The sequence below is a fragment of the Sus scrofa genome, chromosome 14 (assembly GCF_054392235.1).
Source record: "Sus scrofa isolate SSC_HxYL_T2T_F1_AM1 chromosome 14, Sscrofa_HxYL_maternal_Yorkshire_Landrace_v2.0, whole genome shotgun sequence".
NCBI lineage: Eukaryota > Metazoa > Chordata > Mammalia > Artiodactyla > Suidae > Sus > Sus scrofa.
The window spans coordinates 38,294,982-38,311,572 of NC_139396.1; the positions used below are offsets into that span (position 1 = coordinate 38,294,982).

The 16,591-nt window shown below is 44.5% G+C and overlaps 1 protein-coding gene and 1 long non-coding RNA gene across 21 annotated transcripts in view; one reads left to right on the forward strand and one right to left on the reverse strand.

The window, feature by feature from the left end:
* GALNTL6 (polypeptide N-acetylgalactosaminyltransferase like 6) overlaps positions 1-16,591 on the reverse strand; it is a 1,215,026-nt gene that overhangs the window by 177,301 nt on the left and 1,021,134 nt on the right. The window lies entirely within an intron of this gene.
* Positions 12,002-16,591, forward strand: part of LOC110256614 (uncharacterized) — a 132,629-nt gene continuing 128,039 nt past the window's right edge. The window contains exon 1 of the long non-coding RNA XR_014826555.1: positions 12,002-12,118. This is a non-coding gene — a long non-coding RNA (uncharacterized LOC110256614). The remainder of the gene's footprint in view (positions 12,119-16,591) is intronic.

A 16,591-nucleotide genomic window follows, 5' to 3' on the forward strand; every position in this document is an offset into this window, starting at 1 on the left:
TGCATTTCTCTAATAATTAGCGATGTTGAATATATTTTTATATGTTTTGGGGCCATCTGTATGCCGTCTTTGGTGAAATGTCTGACCATTTTTTGATTTTTTTTTTATATTCACCAGCATGAAATGTGTATATTTTGGAGATTAATCCTGTATTGGTTGCTTCATTTGCAGATATTTTCTCACATTCTGTGGGTTGTCTTTTCATTTTGTTAATTGTTTCCTTTGCTGTGCAAAAGGTTTAAAGTTCAGTTAGGTCCCATTTGTTCATTTTTGTTTTTATTTTCATTACTCTAGGAGGTGGATCAAAAAAGATACTACTGCAATTTATGTCAGAGTTCTGCATATGTTTTCGTCTAGGAGTTTTATAGTGTATCTGCTCTCAAGATTAGGTCTTAATCCATTTTATTTCTTTTTCTTTTTATGGCCACACCTGAGGCATATGGATGTTCCTGAGCTAGGGGCTGAATGGAACCTGTAGCTGCAGACCTACACCACAGCCATAGCAACACTACGGATCTGAGCTGCATCTGTCGCCTACCCCTCAGCTTGTGGCAACACTGGATCCTTAACCCACTAAGTGAGGCCATGGATCAAACCTGCATTCTCATGGATACTAGTCAGGTTCTTAACCCACTGAGCCGCAATGGGAATTTCCCTCTTTAATCTATTTTGAGTTTTTTTTTTTTTTTTGTATACAGTGGAAGAGAATGTTCTAATTTCATTTCTTTACATGTAGCTGTCCAGTTTTCGCAGCACCACTTATTGAAGAGACTGTCTTTTAGAGAAATACCCTTTGAGGGCTTTTTTTTTTTTTCTTTTTCTTTTTTTTTTTTTTCTATTCCATGTAGTGACTCTTATTTTTGTGTTTGTTTATTTGCTTTTCCTCTCTTTTTCCTTTTCCATCTTGGTATTTTTTTTTTGTGTGTGTCTTTTGTCTTTTTAGGGCCATGCCCGCGGCATATGGAGGTTCCCAGGCTAGGGGTCCAATCGGAGCTGTAGCCACTGGCCTACACCACAGCCACAGCATTGCAGGATCCAAGACACATTTGCAACCTACACCACAGCTCATGGCAACACCAAATCCTTAACCCACTGAGCAAGGCCAGGGATTGAACCTAAAACCTCGTGGTTCCTAGTCAGAGTCGTTTCCGCTGCACCACGACAGGAACTCCCATTTTTGTATTTTGGATAAAATAGTATAAACACAACAGTAACTACCGACTATCAAAGTCACAAATAACTGATAGGAAAAATGTCAATTTATGATCTGCTCTATTCAAGACATTGGATTCAGCTAATGGAGTTATAAAGATGATAACATAAGATTCTGGATCATATTATATATATGTTGATATATAAAAGCAACTGAAGCCATTCTTTATAATAAACTACTGGACAAAAAAAAAAATTAGAGAGATAGGAGACCCAAACCCACCTATTTCCTAATTCTGTGTCCCTTGTTCAGGATGCACCCCTTGTAATTACCTTGCACCTTGCCCTTGGCATGTGTGCCCTAGACAACCAAGAGTGGTTGTAAAATTTTATATTCTTCTTATGAAAATCAATTGTAACATAGGTTAGAGGTTTTACCCATGTTTTGATGGTTCAAAAGCCTCTTTTCACAAGGGGAACTTTCCTAAGTAAAGTAATCAAAGCACATGATTTGATAATTGATGCACAGGGAAGTGCTTTAATGAATTATTGAAGCACTTGGCTCAGGTGTGCATCTCCCAGGGACAGAATACAGCATGACTGCTTAGCAATTAGACCGTCAACGTTCCTTACCCAGTTGACCAGAATTAAAATAATTTTATTCTTGGTTTGATATTGGGAATTGAAACTCACACCTCAGTTACTGGGTAAAAGGTTTTCAAGGCTAATGGCATGAGACATGAGGGTTTTCAAACGGCAGCCTGCGTTCTTCCTCTGAATACAGAGTGCCTCAATTATTCATGTCTGATTAATGTTGTGTTTGACTAATTGATAATGACTTTTCAATTAGGGAAAGGCATATTTTATTTATTTATTTATTTATTTGTTTTTTCTTTTTTTAATTACTCAATGAATTTATTACGTTAATAGTTGTACAATGATCATCACAATCCAATTTTATAGGATTTCCAACCCACAACCCCAGTGCATCCCCCCACCTCCCAAACTGTCTCCTTTGGAGACCATAAGTTTTTCAAAATCTGTGAGTCAGTATCTGTTCTGCAAGGAAGTTCATTGTGTCCTTTTTTCAGATTCCACATGTCAGTGATAGCATTTGATATTGGTGTCTCATTGTCTGACTGACTTCACTTAGCATGATAATTTCTAGGTCCATCCATGTTACTAAGAATGGCTGTATTTTGTTCCTTTTAATGGCTGAGTAATATTCCATTGTGTATATTTACCACATCCTCTTGATCCACTCCTCTGTTGATGGACAAGGCATATTTTATTTAGAAGTGATATTTATTTACATTGATTTCTCTCCTCTTCAGGAGGCCAATGTCTAGGCTTCTGGATCCAATCTGCTCTAACGGCTGCAGCTCAGAGGAAGCTTTTGCAAAGGTAACTGACACGATCGGACTTTGGAGAAAGGCCTGGATAGAGTCACAGTGTTTTTTTTTCAAGAGTCCCGAGGAAGCTCCCCTCATTCTCCTAAGGAGATGAGGAGACACGTACCTGGGTGTGTGCAGGGATGGAAGCTTCGGTCAGTTGCTGAGAACACTCTCTTTTCCATTTGTGTTGTCATGAGAATTTCCTTAGGTGAGGGCAATGCATCACAAGTGACATTCTTTTTGACTCATCTGTCCCTCATTGCAGAAGTACTGATGGGCTGGAATGGACTCCTCCTGACCGTCCACGTGGCAGTGGTGACCAGAGATGCTGGGAGGGAGGAAGCTGTGCTCTCCCTCCGGCCTGAACAGGTGGCCCATCCCCGGGGACAGTGGTTTCTCCTGGACATGGGGGTTCTCTGGTGTCCACAGACAGCAGTAGCAGTCTCTCCAGAATGATGAATGGTTATAATTTCCCCCTTAAATTATAGTTTTCCTACAAACTGTCAACCTGAGGCTTCCAGAGTATTGAGAAAAGAAAATATTGGGCACTTTAATGAGAAAATTTGACCAACGGACAAATTTGTGTAAGCTGGATATTATATATGAGATCAACTTGTAGTCTGCTTTTGTGCCAGGTAAACAGACTCTTCTTGTCAGCCCCGAAGAGCACCCTGACCTGGTGGCTAATGCCCCTACACACCCACACCCACACCCACACACACACCACACCCCTCCTGCCAGATATATATACACACATACACCACACATACATATCCCCAGACACACACACACATATACACCAGATACACACACACAACACACACACATACACACCAGAGACACACTGCTCCCACACCAGATACATACACACACCCCACATACATACACACCACACACACATATACACCAGACACGCACCACACCACACCACACACTACACACACACACACATACACACACAGGCCATGTGTTCACGGGGCTGCTCTCCACCTGGCAGTGGTGACAGGGGCCCGAATGGCTGTGAGCCAGGCTTGGATGCATCACTTGAGGCCTTGCCTATCTCAGCTGCCTTGTGTGAGAAACCACAGGAGATGTCTTTCTTGGTCACACAGACTGTTCTAGATGGATGGGCTCAGGAAACCAGAGGAGATGAGACCTGATGGGGACCCAGAGTCACGGCAGCCCCCCTGCTCTCCCGCTGGCTCTGCTCTGGCCTCTCCTCTGCCTGCACACCTGGGAACCTTCTCAGGGGGACATGGCTGGGCCTGGCCACTTGAAGCGGAAGGTCCTGAACTGAGCACCCAGGGCCCTGAGTCCGTTGGAAGCACCTTTGCTGCAGCCCATTTCCCTGGTTTCCTGGTTTTGAGCAACTGTCCTCACCATCTACTCCTGGTTCCTTTGAGAACATTCACCGAGGAGACCCCCTCATGAGCAATACCTTAGAATTCCTGGGTGTAGCTTCTGCCCCTTACCTTGACCTGTGGCTTCATTAAAGAAACTTGTTAGCATTTCCTCAGAGGTAAAGTGGATGTGAGAATACGCATGCAGCGGCTCACACAAGGGTCAGGAAGACCAAAAAGAAAGCACACACAAAATGACTTTGTAAAGGGCACATTGGCAAACCAGTGTCAGGCATCACTATTTTTTTGTTTTTGTTTTTGTTTTTTGGCTTTTTGACTTTTCTAGGGCTGCTCCCATGGCATATGGAAATTCCAAGGCTAGGGTTCGAATCAGATGCCAGAGCCATCAGCAATGTGGGATCTGAGCCGCGTCTGCAACCTACACCACAGCTCACGGCAATGGCGGATCGTTAACCCACTAAGCAAGGCCAGGGATCGAACCTGCAACCTCATGGTTCCTAGTCAGATTCGTTAATCACTGCGCCACAATGGAAACTCTGGGCATCACTATTAATAACAGCAACAGTGTTCCGAATACTCCTTTGGAGCAATAGCATGGCTTTTCACCTGGCAGTACCTGAAAAAAAATCTTCTGTCATCTTGGAGAAAGTACTGGTGGAAACGCCCAGGCCTCCTCTTACTTCCTGATGCTAAGGGGGATTTGCTTGGGGAACTCTGAGTCTGGAGGGTCAAGGGCCCCTTTAGAGGTGCATTTGTGTGTGCACATTTTAGTGTGAATTGGTTTAATACTTTTTTCAACATCAAACATCTAGTTTAGCATTATCACGTTAAAGGAACAGGAGTTTTCACAGAGGAGAAATGGGGAACCCACACTGAAAGGACATTGAGCAGGTGTTCAGGCCTCAGGGAGCAGGCACTGGGTGGGGGGGTCCTCAGGTACTTGGTAGGGTGGAGAGGGGGTGGGGGCAACAGGAAGGAAGAGAAGGAAATGCCTACTCCACATTCACGTCTCCATGAAGGGCTGTTCTTTCCTCTCTGCTTGAAGAGACACGCTAAGAGATAGTTTCTATGGAGACAAGGCCCCAGAGAAAGTCCCACTCTGCCCCATCTCCACCGTCCCCCAGCTTGGGAAGCACAGCTGCAGGATGGGGCACATTGACCTCTGGTGAGGCACCTGACCTGTCCTGGGCCTGTTTTGCATCCTCGGAGGAGGCAGCCTCTGGGGACTGGTCCCAAGGTCAGCTGTGCTCCGTGAGGGTCAAGTCTTTGTAGAACCGTTTTTGAATCTGGAGTCACACTCCTTTGCAATTAGAGAGAATGGTGCTCATTTCAGCTTTGTCACTGCCCCAGGTGATTGAATCAGGGCTTGTTTCTGGTAGAGAAAATAAAAAAGTGTTAAACCAGAAAGCCCTGTAGAGTCTCTAAAAGCTTTAGGATGGATATTACTAGATGCCAGTTGAGAATATTTTGGCATCCAGCAATACGGTGGATGGAGGTTGGTTGGTGGAACTACTTTCAACCAGTACTTAAAAGCCCAGCTCAGCTCTGTGGAGACCTGGGAGTAAGTAGCTAACATTCTACAATTCCAGCATAATGTTCTCTCAAACAGGCAGATATTAGCCTTCTCAATTTTCTTAGAGATAAACAACTGTGTGTCTGAGGGCTGCCCTACTGTGGTGGAAGCTGGGGTCAGGCAGACCTCGGTGTGGAGGGCTGTCAGCTTTGCCGCTGCCTGTGTGACTCTGAGCAGTCACTTTGCTTCCCTGAGTCTCGGTTTTCTCACCCCTTCGATGAAATGATACTAATGATCAGCTCAAGGACTGGGGTGAGGGTTAAAGTCAGTGAACATAAGAAACATCTCCAGGGCTGCAACTGACCGTTGGTGGAGGCTCAGCCAATGACAGAAGCCATGGTTGTAATTATGAGTAGTAACACTATCTTTTCTGGGTTATTCTTGTGGGTCCTTAGGTGTGGGAGGTGGGACACACTGGCCTTGCCTCTGATGTGCACGTCCTCCCTCAGAAGCCAGCAGTTAGGAAAGACAACCTCCCAGCTCACCATGGAAGTGTGTGTGCTCAGAACCGCACCTGTATGCACTGGCCTTAGGACCTCTGCAATCATCAGGGTCCAGGGGAACACTCTTGTGTTTCATGAAGGAGCCTGAGAACTAAGTGATCTTCCAAGATGACTAATCAAGCGAGTGGCCAACCTGGGCTCTGGCCGTGCTTACAGCCAGTGACGGCTCCCTGCCTTTCTGCAGCATGGCCAGAGTCTGCGGCTCCGCTCCTGTGTCCCATCCCTTGCCCATCAAGGCTTTTACACGCAGTTTCCTTTCGCTGGAAGTCACTGGTTCTCCCTTTCCCTTAACTCCCTCCACCACCTTTCTCTTTGGGGGCTGATCTTTCAAGCCCAAGATCTCACCCCCTCCAGCGTTCTCTGCCCCGTCCCTTTGGCAGATTTAGTCAGAGCGGTTTGTACGAGCATCCGCCTGAGGAAGGACCACCGAGCACATGGGTATTTGCTCGCGCCTCTGTCTTCAGCAGCAGACAGACAGGGAAGGCAGAGGCGAGGCTTCACTCAGCTGCCACCGCGCTGGTTCTAGACCCGAATGCGGTGACCGCAGCCTCCCTTGCCCATCCTGCTGCAGGGGCGCAATTCGTACTGCAGATCAGTTTTGTCTTCTCCCTCCAGTGCCAGCCGTTTATCTCCACGAACCTCCTAAACTATCCTAAAGAATCGCTGGGGTCTATCTTTTTTCTATCCCCATGTCCTTTCAGAAGAGCTCTGCTGGAAGAGAGACCAGGAAAGTCACTACATCAGCTCACCTGTAAATAATGCCACGGTGTGGCGGCTTCATAACTTTACGATAAGGGTTTAATTTGACCTTCAACTTGGCATATCTTGGACATTCAGCCTGGACATTATTTATCTTGATTTGTAGGGTGCATTACCATTAATATAAGGGTCAAACCCTCTTTTTTAGACGCAAGGATTTTGACTTTTTGTCAATGCTTTCTTTGAAAATAATTTACCTTCCCTTCCAGCAGGTGGCAGTATAACACAACAGTAACCTGAGCAAACAGGTTTGACTCAGGCTCATTTTCACATTATCAACAGGAGTTTCATCCTGGGTTAGATTTTTACAGTAATTCTAAATTGAGCAGATAGGGTCTTTGTAACGATTTGATCTATTAACCATCTTTTCTCCAATAATTCTCATATGTTTCCTCAGGTAGTAAAATTTAATCCTGGTTATGTAAGAATTCCTTTATAGCTGGCTCTTGAAAATACGAAACAAAAGAGGATATCTAGGAAAAATTCTTAACTATTTTAGTATATGCCTTAGTCTCAATGAAATTTTAATTGTTATATTTAATTCTCTATATTATGTTAGTTGAGGTAAAATTGTTTGGTCTATTGGTATGACTTCAGGTGAGAAAACAGTCTTGCTATGGAATTTACTTGAATGTGTGTAAATTCCATATATGTGCATATTCATTGGTGCATGCATCTTTCAAGAAGTTATTTCAGCCTCCTAGAATTACTGTTTATTTTTTTTTATTTTGACTCAGCACAGCTTACAGAATTAGATTTCTTTAGTTTCTCAGATTTTGTTTAGGTTTCCATAACTTCTAGGAGTTCTTTAATAACATTGGAAAAATTTTCATCAGACTAAGATAAATTATATGTCAGAGGAGCCAAGAAATAGTTTTCAGGTTGCCTAGTAAAAATTTTGGATACCAAGAAGCAGAGATTAGAAGTCAGAAATTTATTACTTAAAGGGTCTATTACTATTAGCCTCAAATTCTATCTGTTACTATTATTCTCCACTATAAAGAGTAGCAAATTGCTCAGTTATGATTAATAAATAGTCCTTATTTATAGTATCTGAATTCACTTGTAAATATGCATTTAGTTATTGCTAGTGCATTTTCTCATTCTAGAGGCCAGAAAAGTCTTCCTACTGTGGGTCCCAGCCCCTGTGCACCCGTTCACTGTTTTAAAAAATATTTTGACTTCATTTCTCATGGTGCTGATGGGAAAGTAGGGCAGAGTTACCAGAGCCTCAGGAGTGATGTGGTCCCAAGGGTTGGGTGCAAGGAAAGGCTGTCCCTGCAAATATCGACTCTTCTCTCCTTTCTTCACCCAACAAATGGTCATCTAGCGCCTCCTGTCAGCAGTCACCATGAGAAGCTGAAAGGCTGCCTGCCTACTGTCCTTGAGGATGAAACCTGTCTCTCTCCCGTCGCTTTTCTCTGCACCTAAGGCTGAATTGAGATGGGTGTGCAGGTCTTGCCTTCATCTCTCTCACTTTGTGCCTTTTTTCTCCTAGGTCCCATGTCACGCACGTGTAGAGGGATGGCCACAGGAAGACTTGTAGGGGGCCCGTGTGCAGACGGAGGGCTGGGATAAGGCGTCTCCAAGCCAAGAAGGTAGTGGGAAGCTTGGCCCGATGTGGGGCAGCCTGGGAGAGTGGCTGGGTGGGGTGCAGTGGTTGGCTGGACCTAGGGCCTGAGTGTGGCCCCCAGGTCCCTGTAGCCTATCAGGGGAGCGGAATATACCACTTTGCCACTTTCTTTTTTTCATTACTCAATGAATTTATTACATTTATAGTTGTACAATGATCATCATGATCCAGTTTTATAGGATTTCCATCCCATACGCCCAACGCATCCCCCACCCCTGCAACTGTCTCCTTTGGAAACCATAAGTTTTTCAAAGTCTGTGAGTCAGTATCTGTTCTGCAAAGAAGTTCAGTCTGTCCTTTTTTCAGATTCCACATGTCAGTGGTAAGCATTTGATGTTGGTGTCTCATTGTCTGACTGACTTCGCTTAGCATGATAATTTCTAGGTCCATCCATGTTGCTAAAAATGCCAGTATTTCATTCCTTTTAATGGCTGAGTAACATTCCATTGTGTATATGTACAACATCTTCTGGATCCACTCCTCTGTCAATGGACATTTAGGTTGTTTCTATGTTTTGGCTGTTGAAAAGAGTGCTGCAATGAACATTGGAGTACATGTGTCTTTGCGAGTCGTGGTTTTCTCTGGGTAGATGCCCGGGAGTGGGATTCCTAGATCTAATGGTAGTTCTATTTTTTGTTTTCTGAGGAATCTCCATACTGTTTGCCACAGTGGTTGCACCAACTTACATTCCCACCAACAGTGTACTAGGGTTCCCTTTTCTCCACACCCTCTCCAGCACTTATTGTTTGTAGACTTTTTGATGATGGTCGTTCTGGCTGGTGTAAGGTGATACCTCATAGTGGTTTTGATTTGCATCTCTCTAATACTGAGTGATGTTGGACATCTTTTCATGTGTTTTTTGGCCATCTGTATGTCTTCTTTGGAGAATTGTCTGTTTAAATCTTCTGCCCATTTTTTGATGGGATTGTTTGTTTTTTTGGTATGGAGCTGTCAAAGGTGTTTATAAATTTTGGAGATTAATCCCTTGTCAGTGGATTCATTGCAAAAATTTTCTCCCATTCTGTGGGCTGTCTTTTCGTTTTGATTAGGGTTTCCTTTGCTGTGATGAAACTTTTAAGTTTGATTAGGGCCCATTTGTTTATTTTTGTTTTTATTGTCATTAGTCTAAGAGGTGGATCTGAGAAGATGTTGCTGTCATTTATGTCAGAGGGTGTTTGGCCTATGTTTCCCTCTAAGAGTTTTATAGTATCTGGTCTTATATCTAGGTCTTTAATCCATTTTGAGTTTATTTTTGTGTATGGTGTTAGGAAATGTTCTAATTTCATTCTTTTCCATGTGGCTGTCCAGTTTTCCCAGCACCACTTATTGAACAGGCTGTCTTTTTTCCATTGTATATTCTTGCCTCCTTTGTCATAGATTAGTCGGCTGTAGTTGCATGGGTTTAATTCCAGGCTTTCTATCCTGTCCCACTGATCTTTGTGCCACACGGTTTTGATGACTGTTGCTTTGTAGTATAGTCTTAAGTCCGGGAGCCTGATTCCTCCAGCTCCATTTTTCTTTTTCAGGATGTCTTTGGCTATTCTGGGTCTTTTGTGCTTCCAAACAAACTTTAAAATATTTTGTTCAAGTTCTGTGAAGAATGTCCTTGGTAATTTGATAGGGATTGCATTGAATCTGTAGATTGCCTTGGGTAGTATAGTCATTTTGATAATATTAACTCTTCCAATCCAAGAGCATGGTATGTCTTTCCATCTATTTGTGTCATCTTTGATTTCTTTCATCAGTGTTTTACAGTTTTCAGAGTACAGGTCTTTTGTGTATTTGTGTCAACTTTGATTTCTTTCATCAGTGTCTTATAGTTTTCAGAGTATAGGTCTTTTGTCTCTTTTGGTAGGTTTACTCCTAGGTATTTTATTTTTTTGGATACAATGGCAAATGGGATTGCTTCCCTAATTTCTCTTTCTGATCTTTCATTGTTAGTATATAGAAATGCAGTCTATTTCTGTGTATTAACCTTGTATCCTGCGACTTTGCCAAATTCATGGATGAACTCTAACAGTTTTCTGGTAGAGTCTTTAGGAATCTCTAGGTACAGTATCATGTCATCTGCAAATAGTGATAGTTTTACTTCTTCCTTTCCTTTTATTTCTTTTACTTCTCTGATTGCTGTGGCTAGGACTTCCAAAACGATGTTGAATAGTAGTGGCACCACCTTAATTCTTTTGAACTATGGTTACTTAAGAAATGACCCATGCAAAACAGATAATCTGATTTTCCTCTTTCCCCTTGAAAGTACGAGGTGACTCTCCAGCATGGAAGGTGCCCTCCTTGCACCTGGAGGGGAGGAGGCAGTGGTATCACCAGACAGAGGAAACTCAGGGCCTAGGGGCTGTCTACACAAGGCTCATTGCTTGTCACTAACTTGCTCCCCAAGCCCCAATCCTTCATCTTGTCAATTTGTCGCAAATGCACTGCTTCTTTGTTTAAAATGTATCAGAGCTGGCTGATTTGGTCACTTTGAGTTTCGTATTTTATGAGCTCCCCTTCTCATGAAATTATGCTCATTTTTTCTCCTGCTTATCTGTCTTCTATCACTTTTAATTGTTAGACTAGCTGGAGAACAAAGAAAGAGAGAAGGGAAAGGGAAAAGACTTCCTCCCCTACCATGCCTGGGGGAGGGGACAAATGGGCAGATGAGAGCTGAAATCTAGAGGGCCAGTCAGGGATGGCCTGAGGCAGGAACCCAGTTCTGAGGTCTGGGGCTGGACGGAGGGATCCATCAGAGCCGGAAATGGATCTCTGGGATGAGTAATGAGCCAGAACTTTGACCCTCTGAGACAGGGCCAAGTCCAGGGAGGGTGGCCATGCCATGCTAAGAGACCAGCTGTGGGCACCAGCAAAGGGCCAGTGAGGACAAAATCCTCTTTTTAAAGACCGATGGCATCCAGTCTGAATCCAGCAGAAGCTGGTGAGAAGAACTGAACGCCAGATGACCCCTCTGCCCCCTCACAACTCTTCCTTGGGTCCAGATGTCATGGATGGACCGAGTTTGCACTGAGAATGACTGAGATTGTACTTGTAAGGGGCCTGTTCTGGATCAGAGGGAATCTGCTCCCAGAGATCCGGGCTCACTGCGTGATCTGTGTCATGCTCCACACGTGGTCTGTGTTATGGCTATACTCAGTCTGTGTCCCGCTCTCACGTGGTCTGTGTCATCCTCAGCCTGTGGTCTGGTTATATTCTATTTTTTTTTTTCTTTTCAAGGCCACACCCTTGGCATATGGAAGTTCCCAAGCTAGGAGTCAAATCAGAGCTGCAGCTGCCTGCCTACGCCACAGCTACAGCAATGCCAGATCCCAGCCATGTGTGCAACATACACCACAGCTCACTGGCAATGCAGGATCCTTTAATCCACTGAGTGAGGCCAGGGGACGAATCTGCAATCCTCATGGATGCCAGTCAGGTTTGTTACCGCTGAACCGAGAGGGGAAGTCCCTGCGTTGTCCTCTATACGTGGCCTGCCTGCCGTCATCCTCTGTGCATATGGTCTTTGTCATCCTCTACATGGTGGGGGTTTGTGGCTCTGAGCCCAGACCTTTTCTTTGACCATCCTCTTTCCTAGGGCTGCAGGCTGGTGGCTGGGAGCGTGGGCCTGGCAGGTGGCCAGAGGACGGCTATTTTTGTGGATGGACTAGGACGGGACATTGGCCTGTGGGGGCCATGACTGCAGAGCTTTCAGGAGGAATTCTAGAGGCAGACCTGGGCTCCCTGGTGATGTGAAGGTATATTGACAAAGGTGGGAGGGTAGAAGAGAACTGGATAGTTGCTCATTTGATTTGTAATGTCTACGTGTTTGATCACAACCCACCAGGCCTTCATCTACCCCACTGGCCTGGGGCCCTGCATGGGTTGGAAGCAGGCTGGCTGCTTTCCCTGGAAACAGTGTGGTCTGGGGCTCCCCTGAGTTCAGTTACAGATGGAGGAGGTGGCATTTGTGTGCAGACTGTGTGTTTGAAACCTGTTCTGTATGCACAAATTAGTGTTCATGAGGTGACTGCTATTACCATGAAAAGTTAACATTTAATTCTTGGATCACATTCAGCAAAGGGAAAATGCTAGGCTGGTGTATAGTCTCCTGGAGCTTTTTACCTTTGTAGGGCTGGGGAGGGTCAGGGGTGGGCATTTCTGACTGATTCATTTACTTATGCCGAATTCTCTTTTCACTCATATATATGACTGCTTTCTAAGCATACGTTTATTGCTATGGATTGAAAGTTTGCAGTCTCCAAAATTCATATATGGAAACCTAACCCTCAATGGGATGGTGCTTGGAGGTGAGGGCTTTGGAGGTGATGAGGTCACAAGAGAGGAGCCCGTATGGAAAGGGTGAGTGCCCTTATGAAAAAGGAGCAGAGAGTTCCCTCACTCCAGAGAGCACACAGCAAGAAGATGCTGTCTGTCAGCCAGGAAGTGGGTCCTCAGCAGATACCAGATCTGACTTCCTAGCCTCCAGAACTATGGGGAACACATTTCTACTGTGTATAAGCCACCTCATCTATGGTATTTTCTTATAGCAGCCAAATGGAAGCCCACATTGGAAACCCTCAGCATAGAGTCCAAGACAGGCTTTCTCTCTTTCATGCTCTTATTATCCATAGTTGCCTCCTTTCATTATAATTATAACAACATAAAATGACAATAGTAGGATAATATGAGTGTGTATATGTGTGTGTGTGTGTGTGTATATATATATATATATATATATGTATGTGTGTGTGTATATATATATATATATATATGTATGTATATATATATATATATATATATATATATATGTATGTATGTCATGGACTTGGGTCCATGGCAGCCAATGTGCTCCATCTCTGCAGTACAGAAAGGATGAGAAACTTTCAGTGCCTCTCTGTCCAGCTCTTTGGCCAAGTTACAGACCCACCCTCTGATCTTTGCTCAGGTCCAGCATCATCATGGGACCATCAGACCCACCAAGTTCCCCATGCAGTCTCCACCACAAACACTCAAGGCCTTGTATGAACAGCACATGTAGGATTTGGTCTTCTTAACGGGACTTCATATCTGTGTGTGTTCCCCAAGTGTGTGACACGGCCCACCCTCCAGTTCTGAGATCATGATCCCTGTCGAGTCCACTGGCTCCCTGTCCTTCCCTCCACTGGCCATTGGGTGGCTCCCTCACTAACACTGCTCCTGTCGGGTTCGAGCGGGCATCTGGAACCTGGACAGCCCTAGACTCACAGCATCTCAGTGCTTGTTAGAAATGGACAGAACATGAACATCGTCACCTTATTAAGAACCAGCCTCTGTGAAAGATGTTCCCTCCTGGATTGCGGCTTTCCAAATGACTTTAATTATCATTCATAATGTAAGGGATTCCAGGAAGGCCGTCTGCTACCAGATGGATTTTCCTAGAACATGCTTTTATTAGCTCTCCTCCATCTACGTGGGGAATAAAGGCCTTCTGAAGTCTGGTCTTGACCACAATTTATTTTTCTTTATTTTCTCTTACTCCCTGAAGAATTGCCACTCTGTTCAGACTAGTCTGTGGGTGATGCCCTACACATACTACAATGCAACATTTTCCTCAGCTGTTATCCTTTCTGCAAAACTGTCACCTCTCCATCAAGTATTCACAGCCTTGTTGTACCATATGCTCTCCTGAACTTAATACTTATTGCATCCATTTAATAAATACAGGTTGGGTGCCTATTATGGGAAGGTACCAGGCATTAGAGATGCAGCGCTGAACAAATGGAATAAAACATCCCTCCCTGCCCCCATCCTAGTATCAATCTTAGAAATGATTAGAAGGGGACAGAAAAGGAGCTGCTGATTTGAGAAGGGCAGGAAAGAGGACAGCAGAGAGGGAGCTTCTGGGGAGAAAATCAGGCTGAATGCATCCAGGCTGTGGGTCCGTATTCCTGCTCACTGGGAGGGAAAAGGGAAGTTGGACAAGTGGCAGAGGGTTCTGTTCAATTCTTCTCTGCTCTGGGGTGACATCCTCACTGGTAAATGCTGTTGAACCGTGGGGTCTCAGAGGGGGACTGAGTTGGGGCAGTTTCTCCTTGGCTAGGTGCTAGCAGAACCTTAATCAAAGAGGACTGGGGAGTCAGAAACAGGCGGTCTGGACTCAGTGGGATTATATCATAGAGCATGGAGTCCAAAGAAGAGTCCAGATAAGGTGTGAATGGATGTAGAAGCAAGTCACATCTTGGTGTGGGGGGAGAAGGACACAGAAAACAGTCATCACATGTGAGACAGAAAGACAGATGGATTAAGGACAGTGGTTTGAGAAGCCGAACAAAGTGGTTCATGGTTGAAAGACAACCAAAGTTATTAGCCCAAGTGTGTGGACTCCATGGTTCTTCAACACATCACACGTCATCACTAAGTCTTAGGAGGAGCAGGTTTATCTAGTAATACTACTGGATGGTGCTTCAGGTCTAGGGGTGATTAATTCATTTTGCTCAGAGGCATCTGATGTGAAGAATTCAGTTTTCCAGCCCAGCTATGGAGAAGCTAACTGACCCACAAGACCATGGATGAGAGTCAGAGTTCAAAGTTCAAGAGGAGATAATACCAAAGAAACAAGGGTAGGAGCTCTTTAGGACAAAGTCATGGTGAGAGGGGCCCTGGGTTCCACCAGGACCATGGTCCTGAGTGGCTGATGAGTAGGGACAAACTCTCTCTCAGGATGGAGGAATAGGTCTCATCTTTCACAATAGCAGAGTCTATTAGGTTCTCTGTGACTGAGTGACTCTGAAAGGGGGCAGTGGCATAAAAGGTTTAAACATACAGCTCATGGTCAAAAACCAGAAATAGGGCATCAGAAAGCCAGAGCCACTTCAGGAACACAGAGATCTCCAGAGGGCAGGATGGAGGAAGGACCGGTAGGGCAGTGGAATAGTGGAAGTGATTGCAAATTTGGGAATAAATTTTGTTCATGTTATTCTGGATGGTGGAAAAAGGAGAAAAAATCAGAGGGGGCATCTTGCTGAGGTCAAGATCAACCCATTGGAGAGGGAGGGAAAAAGTTCACTCTGGTGAGCAGGTCCTAACCTAGGAAAGAGTTCTCACAAACTGGGTGTGAACTCTTTATTGGATGGAGATTCTCCCTAAGACCCAGGACCAGCGCTGTCAGTGTGTGTGGGGGGAGGGGGAGCCCTGAGAGGGGGCAGGGAGGGGTCTCCATGGTGGGTGTGGGGGTAGGGGTGGGGGGGGTAATGGGTCATTAATAAGCTTGCTTCAGAGCAAAAGCAAACTTGCTTCTCTGTCCATGCTAGCACCCCTTGCTTTAACCTTAACAAACTTCAGTGGAGGTTCATTCTGGACTTTTGAGGGAGATTGATTTTATGCAACGTTGTGATTTATTTTCAAGCCCCTGAGCCATTTCTGTTCCTTGAGTCACACACCCTGTAGGGGAGGACCCCATTTAGAGATTTGATGGTATTTTTCCTTAAACGTTTTGTCCTTTTGCAGTTGTCAGATATTGAATTAGGTCTTGTTATAAACAGACCAGAAGCTGTCATTGTTGACATTTCCCTTCATTAGGAAGAAACTGGAAGCTGACATTTTCCACCTATCAGCTCTAGTCGGGGCTGCAGATAAGCACAGTGTGGGGAAGGAGGCAAATCTGCTTCCTTTCCTCCTCTCATTACGGACTCACCCTGAAACATTAATTGATAAAACTGCTTTGCTTAATGGGTGCCCAAGTGTCTCTTCAAGGGACAGGAAAAGAGAAGTATTGATTAGCTCTGGGATTTATGGCCTGAATGAATGAAAGAAGGCATTGATTTGACTCCTATGAGATTATTGATTAACTCTGAATTTTGAAATCTGAATGAAGAGAAGACATTGATTTGAGTCTTGGTTTTGCCTCTTACTAGCTAATTTCTTTGGGTCCCACTAGATTTCCAAAATTGGGAAAACAGCAGTAGCTCCTTTACCTTCACCAAAGGACTATGACAAGGAGTCAGCTGGATAACACGGTGGAGTGCTTTACATACTGTGACAGGCTAGGCAAATGGTAGGTTTTTTATGTTACATACTACATAGGCTTAGTGAAAGAGGTTATTTGGTTAGATTAACTGAAGGATTTCTGGAATAATTCGAAGGTCAGGCAAAAACGGTGGGTGAGGCGTTGGAGGGCTGGAGTCCTGTTTCACTCCCCTGGAACTCATCACTGGATTAAACTGATGAACATCCTTCCTAACCTAATCCCT